Here is a 16645-nt window from a genome sequence, read left to right as displayed (position 1 = left end):
TCTGGTTTTGTAACTGGTACCATTAACCTCAACAGAGAAATTAAGATGTAGAGCATGTTAGTTATGCAGGGATAGGATGACATCATATTGGAATTTCATGTTTTTGTTTAATTTTTTAAAGTTTTATTTATTTAAGTAATCTCTACCCCATACATGAGGCTCAAACTCATGACTCAGATCAAAGGTCACATGCTTTTCTGACCAAGCCAGCCAGGTGCCCCTGAACAGTTGTTTTTGAAACATATCCACTGGAGAGATTGAATGAAGGGTTGAATTTATGGATCTAGAGCTCAGGAAATATAGATTTTAGGGCCATGTCTATATATATGACCATTGAATCCTTAGAAGTAAATATGATTTTCTAGGTAAAACATGTAAAACAAGAACTAGAAATGAAAAGAAATGAGAATATCAAAAATAATATCAGCTATAAAAGAAGAGCCTGCTTTCAAGAAAAGCAAGAGAGAAATGCCATAGAATCCAAAGAGTATAGGAGGTTAGAAATCAGCCATGACATTTGCTAGAGCGAAATCAAGTAATTAAAAATTTTTACTTTGAGTTTAGAAATAATTGATGACCCTGGCAAGAGTATTTTCTGAGAAATAGTTGTTAAAGGAGTCAGACTGCAGAAGCTTTAGAAATGCAAAATCTTGAAAAAAGTAAGAAATGTCAATAGCAAAAAGCTATTGAATGGTACTGTTGTTCAGGGATTTTAGATTTTTAAGTTGAAATAAATGCAACCACAGTCAGAAGATATCCACAGAAGAGGAAAGCTGCCTTTAATACAGGATGCATATGTTAAGAATTATAGTAGGACCATGTGAGTCTAAGTAGAAGACACGGAAAAATGCAGGATACCACTTTATGTTCAGAAACTCTTATGGCTTTCCATTGTGTCCAAAACAAGTCACATTGCATTCATCCTCTCTGATTCTTTTTGTTCTTATTTATGAATATAGGAGTATGTTTCCCCTTATTACTGACCAGCCTTCTCTTTTTTTTTTTTTTTTTGGCCAGGGGGTGGGGTGGAGGGGCTGAAATCTCATCATATAAAACGAAAGAGAAATTAGACCTTTATCTGATAGTCTTTTAGAAATCAAAATGCACACAATTAGCTCTTCCCTCCCTCGTACCTCATTCATTAAACAAACAGATATTGAGTGCCTATTAGATATGAAACACTGGAGATATAGAAAGAAATAAAATATGAAAAACAACAGCGACAACAACAACAAGAGGTTCTAGTTTAAAATGGCTACATGGGAGGATCATGAACTCACCTCATTCAGAGGATCCAGACCTACTGAATCTACACTAGGCACAGAGGAATTTCTTCTGGAAGAAACCAGAAATGAAACAAGCAACTCCTACACATCAAGCAGACAACAATAGAAAATACTCACACCATCCACACTGAACTGGTTAGGAAAGATGCTCTCTTGCCATAAACTTCACCCCTGGCACAGTGACATACCATCCAGAGGGACCTCACAATTCCCAGCTGCAACCTAAGGAGCAGAAGATTTAGACCTAATATCTAGCACCTACCTTTTAACACTTCCCCCTGAAGGATAGCCCTCAAAAAAGGATAGCTTAAAAAGCAATGGAACTTGCATCCATGAGAATGACAAGACTATAGTAAGCCAAGTTAACAGTTCTTCCCAGGGCTCAGCATGAACAGAACTGACAGAAACTAATCTCCCAATCTCGGTTTGGAAGAGGCCTATTTCCATAATTTAAAAGCTGCTGCCTAAAGGTCAAGATGAACATGATCCTCTCCAGACACCTGAGAGGCTTATGAGTGCAGTCCCCTTGTTCTTCCTCTGGTTTCCTCCATGTGGCTAGAATATCCCTTGAAAGAGTTTGTGCACATGTCTGGTGCTCCAGCTTTTGTGGTCGCCACCCAGGGGAAGCACCTCTGGATTGACAGCAAAGCTTCCATTCTCTGATCCCACAGGACTATAGCAGACCAAGAGAGTTCTTAACCAGCTATCTCCACTATCTCCCAGAGCTCAGCACAGAGGGAACTGACAAAAAAAGTGTCTGTCTTCCAGTTTTTCCTTGGAAGAAGCCTGTTTGCATACTTTAAAAGCCACCGCCTGAGTATATGGCTTCTAATTAACTTGAATCAAGTTACTAACTAGGATTTTCCCTGCTGGAATGGAACACTGATAGGCCTTGGCATTCCCTCAACTACTAGGAGCCACTAAGAACAAAGAAGGTAGTTTGGGCAATCACAAAGGTTTGAAAATGAATCAAGAGCTTGGGCCAGGGTGAATGAAACTGGTCTGTCAAGAGTGGGAGAGATGGCTGTTAACACCTAAGGCATAGAAACCAACACAGAGAATCAAGGAAAATGAAGAAAAAGAAGATGTTCCCCTCAAAAAGAAGATAAGAAAACTCCAGAAACATTTTTTTTTATAAGATTTTATTTATTTATTCATGGGAGACACAGAGAGAGAGGCAGAGACACAGGCAGAGGGAGAAGCAGGCTCCCTGCGGGGAGCCTGATGTTGGACTCCATCCTGGGACTCTGGGATCATGCTCTGAGCCAAAGGCAGACACTCAACCACTGAGCCACCCAGGCGTTCCACTCCAGAAACAGATCTTAATGAAATAACAATAAGTGACTTACCTGATAAAGAGTTCAGAAAGCAAAGTATTAAAAATAACAGTAACTATAATAGTTTGTTAATCCATAAGGGAAAGAGATGTAAATTGTGACATCAAAACCTAAAACAGGGATCCCTGGGTGGCGCAGCGGTTTGGCGCCTGCCTTTGGCCCAGGACGCGATCCTGGAGACCCGGGATCGAATCCCACCTCGGGCTCTGGGTGCATGGAGCCTGCTTCTCCCTCTGCCTGTGTCTCTGCCTCTCTCTCTCTCTCTCTGTGTGACTATCATAAATAAATAAAAAATTAAAAAAAAAAGAAAAAAAAACCTAAAACATTGAAGGGGAGAGTAAAAATGTAGAGCTTTAATATTCATTTGAACTTACATTGTTACTGGTTCAGAACAGACTGCTATAAAAATAAGGTGTTTTGTGTAGGTCTCATCGTAATGACCAAGTGAAAAGTTAGAGTAGATACACAAAAGGTAAGAGGAAAGAAATCTAAGTACACCACTACAGAAAATCATCAAATCATAAAGGAAGATAGTAAGAGAAGAAAGGAACAAAGGAATGACAAAACAGCCAGTAAACAATAAAATAGCAATAGTAAGGCCATATTTATTGATAATTACTTTAAATGTAAATGAAATAAATTCTCCAGTCAGAAGCTGTAGAGTAGTAGTCGAATGGATTAAAAAACAAGAGTTATGAGTAGACACCTGGGTGGATCAGTTGGTTAAACATCCAACTCTTGATCATGATCTCAGGCTCATGATTTGGAGCTCCAAGTCAAGCTCCACACTCAGTGGGGAGTATGCTTGGGATTCTTCTCCTTCTCTTCTCTCTCCCCATCTGTCCCCTCAATTGCTCACTCTCTCTCCCCCGCCTCTCTCATAAATAAATAAATAAATAAATAAATAAATAAATATTTTTATAAAAGAGTAAACTATATATTGACTACAAAAGGTTCACTTCACCTTAAGGACTCATACTTAAGTGAGCCTTAAGACTAGAAGTGACAGGATGTATAAAAAAAAATATTCCATGCAAATGGAAACCAAAAGAAAACAAGGAAGATATTTGTATGTATATGTATACATATGAGACTTTAAGTAAAGACTGTAATAAGAGACAAAAGAGATCAGTATACAATGATAAAGGTGTCAATTTAGCAAGAAGATGTAACATTTGTAAACATGCATGCACCCACCATAGAAGCATGCAAACATACAAAACAAATATTAACAGACTTGAAGAGAGGAATACATAGCAATATAATAACAGTAGAGACTTCACTAAACCATTTTCAGCAATGACTAGATCATCCATACAAAAGATAAATAAGGGGACATTGGACTTAAACTACACATTATACCGGGTGGATTTCATAGACATTTATAACATATGCCATCCAACAAACAACAGAATACATATTCTTCTCAGAAAATGTGAAGCCTCCAGCATTGTTCTTCTTTCTCAAGATTTCTTGAGACTCTATTCAGAGTCTTTTGTGGTTCCATATGAATTAAAGGGGTTAGTATCCAAAATATATAAAGAGCTCATTCAACTCAATAGCCAAAGAAAAAACAAAAACAAAAACAAAAAACAAAAAATAGAGAGAAAAAAAAAGAAGTCAATTAAAAATGGGCAGAGGAACTGAATCAACAGTTTCCCAAAGATATTCACATGAAAGACAGCTATATGAAAAGGTACTTAATAATACTAATCATCAGGGAAATTCAAATCACAATCACAATGACATATCACCTCACATTTGTTAGAATGGCTAGTATCAAAATGACAAGAGATAGTAAGGACTGGTGAGCCTGTGGAATGCAAGGCTTGTACACTGTTGGTGGGAATGCAAACTGGTACAGCCATAATTGAAAACAGTATAGAACTTCTCGAAAATTTTAAAAATAAAACTACCACATGATTTAGTAATTGGTCTTCTTGGTATATACCCAAAGGAAATGAAGTCAATATCTGTAAGAGATATATGCATTCCCATGTTCATTGGGAACTGTGTTCACAAGAGCCAAGATATGAAAATAACCTAATTTCTGTCAATGAATGAATTGATATAGAAACTTTAAGTGTGTGTGTGTGTATATATATATATATATATATATATATATATATATATATATTTCAGCCTTAAAAAGGAAGATCATCCTTATAGGGTACATGGGTGGCTCAGCTGATTAAGTGTCCAACTCTTGCCTTGGCTTGGGTCATGATCTTCCCATTGTGGGATTGAGCCCAGAGTGGGGCTCTGTCCTCAGTTTGGAGTCTGCTCCGGATTCTTTTCTCCTCTTCCTGTGCCCCTCCCCACTTGTGTGCATGCTCTCTCTCTGCTCTCTCTCTCTCTCATTCTCAGATGAATAAATAAAATAAATAAAATAAAATAAAATAAAATAAAATAAAATAAAATAAAATGATTCTGCATTAATGACAACATGGATGAAACTGGAAGACATTATGCTAAGTGAAATAAGCCAGACACAGAAAGAAAATATTGAATGGTCTCAGTTATATGTGAAATCTGAGAAAGTTGTATATGTGGAAGTGTAGATTAGAATGGTAATTCAAGGGGTACCTGGGTGGCTCAGTGGTTGAGCATCTGCCTTCGGCTCAGGTTGTGATCCCGGAGTCCTGGGATTGAGTCCCACATCGGGCTCCCCACAGGGAGTCTGCTTCTCCTCTGCCTATGTCTCTGCCTCTCTGTCTGTCTCTCATGAATAAATAAATAAAATCTTTTTTTTAAATAAATAAAATCTTAAAAAAAAAAGAATGGTAGTTGCAAGGGTAGGGAGATGTTGGTTAACAGGTAAAAAGTTGCAACTATGTAGGATGGATAACTCTAGAGATCTAATGTAGATTATGATGACTATAGTTAAATATACTATATTTATACCAAAAATTTGCTAAGAAAGTAGATTTCAGGTGCTCTCCCCACACATTCAAAACTGATAGTTATGTGATGAGACAAATATGTTAATTTGCTTGAATGTAGTAATCATTTCACTATATGTATAACAGAACATGTTGTACACCTTAAATATATACATATTTATTAAAAGTAAAAATAAATAAAAATTGTATTGTGGTTTCATTTTCAAACATATGTTGTAGATTCATACTGAAAATTAAACAATATTTTTTTATTATTTGAATAGAGTAAAATTTTGTATCACAAATTACCTTTACATGATTCTGACTCACTGGCACAGAGGAGTCATTGGTATGCAGGACTTGTCACTTTCGAGCTTGTGCCATCTGTAAGGCATAGAAAGTAGTTTAGTTATAGTATGATGTATTTGAAAGTGTAATTTTAGTTTGGTATATTTTTCATTCCACAAATTTGAAGTATAAAGGAGAAAGGGATATGGCAAAATCATGAGGCTCTCAACACAGCAAGCGAGTTGGAAATTCTCCAATTAGCAATAATTGCAGAATCAGCACTTACCATACACTTGAAATAAATGCCTCTTTAGAGAAACTACAATTTAAATATTTCTTATACAAATATAGAAAACAACACTGCTTCAAAAGGAAATAAAATAAAAACATGCTGATTGGCAGCTGAGGTAATTGCTGCATTCAAGTTATCTTGTCTGTTTTCACATTAAAAAGCATATGCCCTACTTTTCTATTCTTATCTCCAGAGATGGAAAAATACGTATATTTTGCTTTCTGGATTGAGGCCATGGTTCAATAGCAATGCTTCATCGAAGATAGTAACAGATACTTAATGTCTCATAATATTGGGGAAAGAGTAGAAATCCACATTAAATTAGCAATAATTTAACATAATTAATGTATTTGTTCTCATAAATTCTCTACCAATTTTTTTAACAAATTGGACTATATATATATATTTTAACATTTTGACTGTTTTTTATATTTTTAAAGTTTTTATTTATTTATTTTTAATATTTTATTTATTCATTCATGAGAGACACAGGGAGAGAAGCAGAGACATAGGCAGAGGGAGAAGTAGGCTCCATGTAGGGAGCCTGATATGGGACTCGATCCCAGGACTCTGGGACCATGCCCACGAGCCAAAGGCTCAACTGCTGAGCCACCCAGGCATCCCTAAAGTTTTTATTTAAATTCCAGTTAGTTAACATACAGTGTAATATTGTTTCAGGTGTACACTACAGTGAATCAACACTTCCATACATCCTGTTGCTAACCACAATAGGTGCCCTCCTTCATTCTCATCATGTATTTCCCCTATCCCCTCATGACCTCCCCTCTGGTGACCATCAGTATCTTCTCTGTAGTTCAGAGTCTGTTTTCTTGGTTTGTCTCTTTGTTTCTTTTTTTCACCCCTTTACTCGTTTGTTGTTTTTTAAATTTCACATATGAGTGAAATCATGTGATAATTATCTTTCTATGACTGACATTTCCCTTAGCATCATACTCTCTAGCTCCTTCCATGTCTTTGCAAATGGCAAGATTTCATTCCTTTGAGGGCTGGATAATATTCCATTGTCTATAAATACCACATCTTCTTTATCCTTTTATTGGTTGATGGACATCTAGGCTCTTTCCATAATTTGGCTAATGTAGATAATGTGCTATAAACTTGGAGAAGCATGTACCTTTTTGAATTAATATTTTTGTATTCTTTAGATAAATACACAGTAGTGTGATTGCTAGATTGTTGGATAGTTCTATTTTTAACTTTTTGAGAAACCTCTATATTGGATAGTTTTTTTTTTAAGTTTTTGAGAAAATTCCATACTGTTTTGTAGAGTGGCAGTTTCCATTCCCACCAACAGTGCACAAGGGTTCCCCTTTCTCTCTGGTCTCACCAACACCTGTTGTTTCTTTTGTTGTTGATTTTAGCCATTCTCACAGCTGTGAGGTAATATATGTGTGTATATATATATATGTGTGTGTGTGTGTGTGTATATATATATCCCTGATATATTGTGTATATATATATATATCTTTGATATATATGATATCCTTGTGTGTATATATATATCCTTGATATATATGATATCCTGTATATATATATATATACATATATATATATATATATATGTATATATATATATATCCCTGATAATGATTGATGTTGAGCATCTTTTCAACTGTGTTAGTCATTTTCTTTGGAGAAATGTCTATTCTTGTTTCCTGCCCATTTATAATTGGATTATTTATTTTTTGGGTGTTGTGTTTTATAAATTATTTTTATATTTTGGATATTAACCCTTTATCAGACACTTCTTTACAAATATCTTCTCCCATGCAGTAGGCTGCCTTTTAGTTTTGTTGATTGTTTCTTTTACTGTGCAGAAGCCTTTTATTTTGATGTAGTTCCAGTAGTTTATTTTTGCTTTTGTTTCCTTTGCCTCAGAAGACATATCTAGAAAAAAAGGTTCTATAGCTAATGTCAAAGAGGTTACTTCCTGTGTTTTCTAGGATTTTATGCTTGCAGGTCTCACATTTAGGTTTTTAATCCATTTTGAATGTGTTAAATAAATACACTTCAAATAAGACTTGATTTCTCAGCTATTAGTATTTTATTTCTTATTACCCTTTGTTCATTTTTTAATTCATCAAATATATGTGGAAAATATAGGGTTTTATTTTTACTTTTATTTTGAAATACTTATCGATTCATAGGGAGTTGCAAAAATGTGTACACAGAGTAGACATTAATGAAAATGGCATAGTAGGAAACTCCAAAAGTCTGTCTCACTAACAGTAGCAGTGAATCAACTGGCAAAAAGTATCAGAATTAAATTTCTTGAAATTCTGGATATTGCTCAAAAGCTTACAGCAACAAGAGGAATGCTTAATTAAAAAAGAACAAAGCAGCTGAATATCAATAAGAGAACTTCATAGCATTTTCACTTAGTCCTCTGATCCTTGATTTGTTAGTGGTCTTGAAAACACTAGTCTGCATTCTGACTACAAGTGTGTGATATCAGAGGGAGTAGAATGGACCTTACCTTCAAAGAATTATGGTTGCTTACTCTGCCCCTTGTGGTGGCTCCCCAAGGCTTGGCCCACAGGGCTTGTCTATTTTGCCTAACTCAGAACCCTCCTAGGGCTAAGGAGCCTATCTGACCCAGTAATATTTGTTGAAATCATTTAAAGGAATATGTATTCCTTGCTACTGCTTGGAGCAGTGGATAATAGTTGGAGTAAGCAATAGTCTAATCAAAAAGTTGAACGTAGAATTACCCAGCTTTTCCACTCCTGAGTATTCTGAAAAGATCTGAAAACATATGTTAAACAAAACACCTGTTCATGAATATTTATAACAGCATTATTAATAATATGCAAACAGTGGAAGCAACCCAGATGCCCATGATCTGACTGATGGACAGACAAAAGTGGTATATCCACACAATGAAATATTATTTTGTCATTTAAAAAAAAAAAAAAGAAGAAGAAGGGGTCTGGTTGGCTCAGTCGGTTGAGCATCCGCTTTTGTCTCAGGTTGTGATCTTGGTGTCCTGGAATTGAGCCCCATGTGGGGCTCCCTGCTCAGTGGGGAGTTGGCTTCTCTCTCTGCCTCTGCAGCTCCCCCTGCTTGTGCTCTGTCTCTTGCTCAATAAATTAAAAAAAAAAAAAAGAAGGACTGATACATACTATAACATGGATAAACCTTGAAGATGTGTAGAATAAAGAACTCCATAGAAATGGAGAAATTATATGGCTGGGGGGGGTGACTCTTTCATGGACATAGAGTTTCCTTTTAGGGTGAGGAAAATATTCTGATATTAGGTACGGATGAAAGGTGCCAAACACTATGGATATACTGAAATCTTTCAAGTTGTACACTTAAAAATGGTTAAAAGAATGAATTTCATTTTATGTGAATTTTATGACTTATGCATGCTTGCACACATACACACCAAAGTGGCTCTGGGCCATGGGTAGAAGTGCAAGCTGTTCAGACCATGACTCTTCAACTGTATTCTGGGGTGATAGGAGCACTGAGGTCCCCAAGATCTTTCCCTGAGTCTGTAGCAGCAGACAAAGCCCCTTCACCCGACCTTTGCTTGTTTGGCATTGATGAATGTGGTTATTTCATTTCTGTCCTTACCTACCACACGGAAGTCTCATCCAAGCTATTGGACACTAGGTTCCCACATCAGATTCTAAACAAGGGCTCACCGAATAAAGGGATATAAAACAGGAGGGGGAAAATGTACAGAGATCCTACGTGCCTTTCACCCAGTTGCCCCCTGCCAAGAGTAATCATGATGTAAGGATTTGAAATTGCATTGGTATAAATCTGTTTGAAGATAGATGCATGGTAAGACTTTAAGATTCAATGGTAATTAATCAGTTTGTTGGGAAGCTCTGTTAGAGGCTTCTCTTATTTTCTAAAATATAGAGGCAATAGCCAATATGATCTTGAGCCTACCATGAATATTTTGAGCAAACATGGCCTTTAAAGAAATCAGTTCAGTGCTTAGAATTAAGGACTTGGGACTGCACGTAATGAACTTGGTATCTGACCAAGACAGACTTGACATTCCCCATGGCTTGACTGAATTTTAAGCAGACTTCTTTCTGACTCCAGGCCCCAGTCTCTCTTTCCTTTGAGCATTTAATTTAGAAGACTTGAAATTGTAAATTCCCTCCCTGATCCTTGAGATGTAAATTTTCTAATCTTTTGTCAGTTTTACCATGGAGGGGAGGTGTCTTTGTTCAAAAAGAGCTGTATCTTTTTTTTTTTTTATTTAAAAATTTTTTTAAAATGTTTATTTATTTATGATAGTCACAGAGAGAGAAAGAGAGAGAGGCAGAAACACAGGCAGAGGGGAAAGCAGGCTCCATGCACCAGGAGCCCGACGTGGGATTCGATCCCGGGTCTTCAGGATCGCGCCCTGGGCCAAAGGCAGGCACCAAACCCCTGCGCCACCCAGGGATCCCGAGAGCTATATCTTTAAAATAAAGTGATCAAGAAAGATAGAGCCCCTGTTCTCTGGTCTCTGTGAGGAGGCAGGAATCTGACTTCTATAGGCTCCAATCAGCAAACACAGAGGGCCTCAAGCACTGTGCAGCCTCTCCACCGGTATCTTCCAGGATCTAGCTTCCCTCAGTGCCTAAAAGTGCTTCCTCCCAGTGCCCCAGTGAAGAGATGAGTCTCTGTCCCCTACTGTAAGAGTCTGGAGTAAATTCCATTTTGCCTATTTGGTCCGGTGCTTTTTCTTCTACATTTTTTCAAACCATTTCTGACCTGAGGTTATACACTTTAGTTACAATCTGATGTTTTTTTTCTGCAGTTACAGATCACTTGCATCCTTGGCAGTCAAAAGTGGAGCCCAAAGGAAGAGTTTGGACCAGGAGTTCAACTCCGTAGAGATTCATAAAGGCAGAATTGTCATAGAGGAGCAATGTGACAGCCCAGGAAGGGATTCATGTACCCATGAGACTAGGTAAATAAAGGTAGCAGGAGAGTGGGAACTTCACTGTGGTAAAGAAAGGGACAGGATGGAGAAGTTCATGGGCACAACCACCAGTCAACAGGTAGAGTTGGGGGCTGGAGGAGGGGAATGCAGAGGGTGAGAGATTCAAGCATATTGTATATTGAAAAAAAAATAAAGGAGCAGGGTGCCTGGGTAGCTCGGTCCATTAAGCCTCTGATTCTTGGTTTCGGCTCAGGTCCTGATCTCATGGCTTGTGAGATAGACCCCTGCATGGGGCCACATGCTTAGGAGGAGTCAGCTGGAGAGTCTTTCCCTCTGTGCTTTTCCCCACTTGTGCTCGCTCTGTCAATAAGTAAACAAATCTTTAAAAAAATAAAATGAAGGAACAAACCTAGGCAATAATCTGTGTACAGTACCTAAGATCCCAGCTATGAAAACTATCCTTCCTTTTCACCAAAGATACTGACTGAGTCCCAGGCAAACAGAAATGATTAGAGCATACATTTTAGGAACCAACAACTCAAAAGAAATATGATCCCCCATTAACACCACTTGTCACCTTTTGTCTGTGTTTATACTTATGTTGAGACTTTTTTTTTTAACCTGAAATTATCCTCTCCATCCTTTCTGGTCCAGCACTTATACATTATGCAATACTCCTCTTCCAGAGCCATTCTTGCTAGCCCACATCCTGGTTAGCTGTTCTGCCTGTGTATGCTCTGTGTACCCATTGGTTCCAGGGGCACACCTTGAAGGTTAAATGCCTGTCCACGAGATGCCTCCCCACTAGACAGTCTGTGCTTGAGGTCAGGGACCACATTTTACCCTTCTTTGTAGCTCCAGCACCTGGCACAGTACCACACATCTAGTTTCTGCTAGCAAATGTCCATTAAATGTGACTAAAGTGGGAGAGAAAATAGAACAGAAAATTTTGAATTTAATTTCTGCATTATATCTTCATCAGTGAGAATGAGTCTTCTTTGGTTGTTTTATAACAGAATTTGACTAATAAAAGACAATCACTTGAGTCTTGCGGGGGCCATGTACCTGGGGAGGAAATTAGCACCTGCAGAAGTCAAGAAGTGTAGGGTCCTATGGCCACCAGGCCCTGACTCCTCCCTCACTTCTTTCTCAGTCAAGATGTGGCTATTTCAGGTTTTACCATAACCATACTTACATCTATCAGTCTTCATGTGAATTTGTGAATCAGTCATTGCTCTTATCTGTTTTCTATCACAGCTTAATCCTTTGACTGGACACCTGCCTGCCTAAGACGCAAATGCAGATACAAATCCAAAGAAGGAATTTGGCACTGGTTCAGACCCACAGATAGCTACTTTCAAACCATTAATAACTGGGAAAACAAGAATTATTTTAACTATGGGCTATATAGTTGGAAAAGGAATAGAATACTAATTTGCTTCTCAGTATCCACTGTAGGCAGGTAAACTTGGGCTATTTTTTTTTTTTTAACTTTCTTCTTTGTAACAAACATTGCTTGCATTGCTTTTTACCGAGTCCCACGTCAGGCTCCCGGCATGGAGCCTGCTTCTCCCTCCTCCTGTGTCTCTGCCTCTCTCTCTCTGTCTATCATAAATAAATAAATAAATCAAGAAAGAAAGAAAGAAAGAAAGAAAGAAAGAAAGAAAGAAAGAAAGAAAGAAAGAAAGAAAGAGGTGTTTAAATTAAGCTAGAGAACTAGGAAAGTTGTTACCTAGAACCATGGTCTCTTTCTTCCTCGATTTCTCTCTTGACCTACAAGGGGTGTGTTCTGCAAACCTGGAAGGAAGAACACTGAGAAGGAACTTTGCTCTTTCTGTTCTCCTCTTACTGTGGGAAGCAAAGCGATCTATCTAATCTGTGGGATTGGAAGGTGAAGTGGCATGTACCGTCTGATCTCTTCCCTGCCGATTTTTGAGGGGTGCATTCTTAGAAAATACTCATTCTTTTTTCTCACATGAAGTGAATTTACCACAGCAGGGTCTATGCAAGCCTCAGGAAGGAGGCTGCTGGGATGGGACACTCACTACTTAGCTTTCAGGGTAGAGGTGTTCAAAATCCAATGAAGACACCAGTTTTATGAGTAACAAAGCAGCTATTTTTATTTCTATCTCTCTGAATAGAGTGTGTGCTTCTTAGTTGGTCCAGAATTCAGTGGAAGGCAGAAGAATATAATTAGCTATCATTCTCAAATCCCAACAGTAGTCAGTATGCTTTACCTAAGTTTATCCCTTACATAGATCACAGCAGACCAACAACTAAAAACCTTAAGTACACATAACATAATATCACTTTATATTAGTTTTGGATTTAAAAACAATAGCAACAACAACTGAAAAATTAATAAAGGATACAAATAATCCCTACTTTGTGCATAAGATGTGTTTATGTCTTGAGCATAATGGATCATGATCTGGGGTCATGGGCTGATTTGCATTTCAGAAGCCAAGAGCAACATAATAAAGTTGAGACCATCACAACTAGCTATATTATACTCTTAGAAATAATAACTGGACAATATTTCTGAATTTTTCATGAGGTAACATTATACCTGCCATGGCCAAGATGATGCCCTCATTGGTAAGCATAACCTAGAACCCATCACTGTGTAAGTCACACATCGGGAAAGTTTCTCTGTGTTATCAGCATCTCCTCTTCCAACGAGGGTTGATCTGAATGGAAATGAATATTTCAAGCATTATGTTTGGAAATCCATTCTGAAAGGGACAAATCTCTTTGTTCAGAAGATTTTCTTTTGTTCAAATAGAATTGAATAGAAGTGGAATGAATGAATCTTTCAAATCACAGCTCTTTTATTGTTATGGGAGTCCTTATCAGTATCTAACACTCTTAAAAGAATCATGAAGGACATGTATCTAATGATGGGCTTCTCATATCTTGGTGTAAAGAAAACATTTTGAACTTGAGTCAAAAAGTATATTCAGATTCTTATCTACACATAATTTTATTTCCTTCCCATCTAGAATAATCTCCAGTCTATTTGGCATTGGTGAATCCACATAATTTGGGGGAACATATATATTAGTTGAGGATTTTTCTCATCTTGTAAATATTTCTGAGCACCAGCTCTGTTTCACATACTCATGTAGGAGCTGTGCCCATGGGAATAAGGTAGGCATGGTACTGATTCTAAAGGAGCTTATTCCAAACATTGGAAAATGTGTCATTACAGATTGTGATAAGTGCACTGGAGACGAAAGAAATCACCAATTTTAATGCAAGTCGATAACAAGGCATCTAGTTTATATTAGGGGTCAGAGAAGCCTCTGTGCAGAAGTACTCATTAAGATGGCGGTTGAAGAAGGGCACATGAGCTTGCCCCATGGACAGTGATAGGAATATAATATTAAGCAGAGGGAACTACATGTTAGTGTGTGGAGCCCTGAGATGAGAAATTGCTTGGCTGAGTGTGGTTCAGAGAGCACAAGTGGTATAAAATGAAGTTAAAGAGGTCAGGAGGGCCTGTTGCAGATTTTGTATTTGATCCTAGATCCCTCCAGCTGTTGTTTGAAGAACTAATTAGAGGCAGGGGCATGATCAGGGATCAAATGCAAGCAAGAGAAGGAACATCTAGTAGGAGTTCAGTGGGGTAGCCTCTCCTTCCTGTCACTGGGTGGCTGATGAGAATATCACCTGTCACCTTATGAAAAATGAGTTTCCAGTTTCCTTATGCTCAGGGGATATCTTCTCTTTGATATTTTTCTTCAGATAGGGAAGAAGTCAAACCCTCTTTTTCCAGTTCTAAAGTTATTAGAAAACAAGGGTGTGTTTTTCCTGAAAATCGTCATATCAGACCAAAATTACACTGAGTTCCAGGAAAGCATTAAATATTTGTGGAACCAGCAGTCCATGTAAGCATGTCAGAGTGGAAGTGAGAGAGGCTTGCCTTCCTGCTCTTTCACCTCAGGGCGTGTGTGTGTGTGTGTGTGTGTGTGTGCAAATGCGTGTGTGCACACTTGGGTGCACTAGCTTAGGAATTCCCACCTGTACTCTATGTTAAGTGTTGGGTACTGATATGATTTCTTTTTTTTTTTTTTTTGATTTCTTCTTATCTTCAAAATCCATATCTCCTTTCCAAAGCCCACTTGTAATAGGTATTTTTTTCCACTTGCCTTTCTTCAGAAACTTAAAGTCCCCTGTGAGTTCCAGGCTTCTTTTTCCTCCTTGGATCTTCCAAAGTCAGGTGTCTCACACATTGGGCTGAGGCCAGTGGAGGCTTTCTTCTGTCTGGGCTTTGCTAACTCCGATAAGAACTGGGGGCTCCACTCTCTTAAGGTGGGGGAATCTTCCTCCTACCATCCAATGGTAAATGTTAAAGATAGGTTTCCTTTCCAGTTACATGAGGGCAAATATACTAGTTCCAAATGTATTAAATTTTCTCTAAAGAATACACAGTTTACTTTCATTATGAATTATAAATGTATTTTATTAATTTGACTTTGACCTGACTTTAAAGATAACAGCCTTGTCATTATTGTGCAGAAAAGCATTTGCCTCCTTCCCATGTCTCCTTCCAAGACAAAAGGCCACTGAATTAGCTGAGGCTTAGTTTTGTGGAGTTATCTTAATGCAGTGGTAGCTGTCAAGTACACTAACCACCAAGCTGTCCCAGAGGTCATAGAACAAAAAGGCTTTTAGACCAAATTAAAATGGCCAAATAACATAGCTTATTAGATTAATTAAAATACTGAGCAAGAAGCAAGAATGAAAAGAGGTAAGTTAATACACTTAGTGCAAGAAGGGTAAAAGGGCTGCACTCCTTGAGTCTTCATGTTGACATTATTCATGAATCCTGCTTCCCTCTTGCTGTGTCACCCTTCATGACAGATGGCTTGACTATGAGGACCAGACTTGTAGTCAGAACAAGGGACAGCGACTGAAGAAAAAGCCTTCATCTACTGACACATACCTACCTGCCTGAGAGTTGCAGGGGAAGTGTACTTGATTCAAGAGTAGCTGCCAGTTGGCTTGTTGAACAGCCTCTCATCTTATTTTTGTTTCTTGAGTAGAACATATGTAGGATCAAAATGGAAGCATATGGGTGTCAACAAACGGTGGCCAATTTCGAGTGAAAAAGTTCTTGTCTGAAGGTGGCATGATCATGGTGTGGGTCTTTCCATCCCTTTGTATCTTGAAGCAGCCTATGTTTGCTCTAATGCATCTTCTATTGTTTTCTCCCTTTGGCATGTCTCACATATTACTAACTTAATATCTGTAATTACTATATCAGATGACTTCTATGTCTCACAAGTTACTTCTTACTCATTATATATACTAAATCCCTCCTATGAGTTTTACCTACAACCCATATGTTTACTTTCTAGCATATTACATATGTGCTTAATACTTCTTATGAATTCCATCCATCCTATTTGTTTTTCTATCTTCTATAGCAGAATTGAATTATCAACAGTACAGAAAATGCCCATTACTGAATGCCATTAGCTGAACCATCTAATTTGATTAGTGTCACAATCACAAAATCTATTCTTTCTTTTCCCCACTATTTCCTCTAACAAAAAAAGTGAATTTGCTAATTTTAAGAACATTAAGAGATGCTGTGGTAGTTCAGGTGAGACATGATGGTGTCTCAGCTTGGGCTGAAA

General features: G+C 37.8%; 1 long non-coding RNA gene across 3 annotated transcripts in view; it reads left to right on the top strand.

Annotated features, from left to right (window-relative positions):
• The window catches only part of LOC106558805, a 55898-nt gene that overhangs the window by 15967 nt on the left and 23286 nt on the right, over positions 1-16645 (top strand). Inside the window, exon 4 of one of the 3 annotated variants that reach the window (XR_005359357.1) lies at positions 10875-11230. The exons of the other annotated variants lie outside the window; for them this stretch is intronic. This is a non-coding gene — a long non-coding RNA (uncharacterized LOC106558805). Of the gene's footprint in view, positions 1-10874; positions 11231-16645 lie in introns of those variants that run through there. 3 annotated transcript variants of the gene reach the window in all.

Source organism: Canis lupus, chromosome 5, assembly GCF_011100685.1.
Source record: "Canis lupus familiaris isolate Mischka breed German Shepherd chromosome 5, alternate assembly UU_Cfam_GSD_1.0, whole genome shotgun sequence".
NCBI classification, from domain to species: Eukaryota; Metazoa; Chordata; class Mammalia; order Carnivora; family Canidae; genus Canis; species Canis lupus.
Note: the sequence above shows the minus strand (reverse complement) of the source record. Positions and strands in the feature narration are given on the sequence as shown.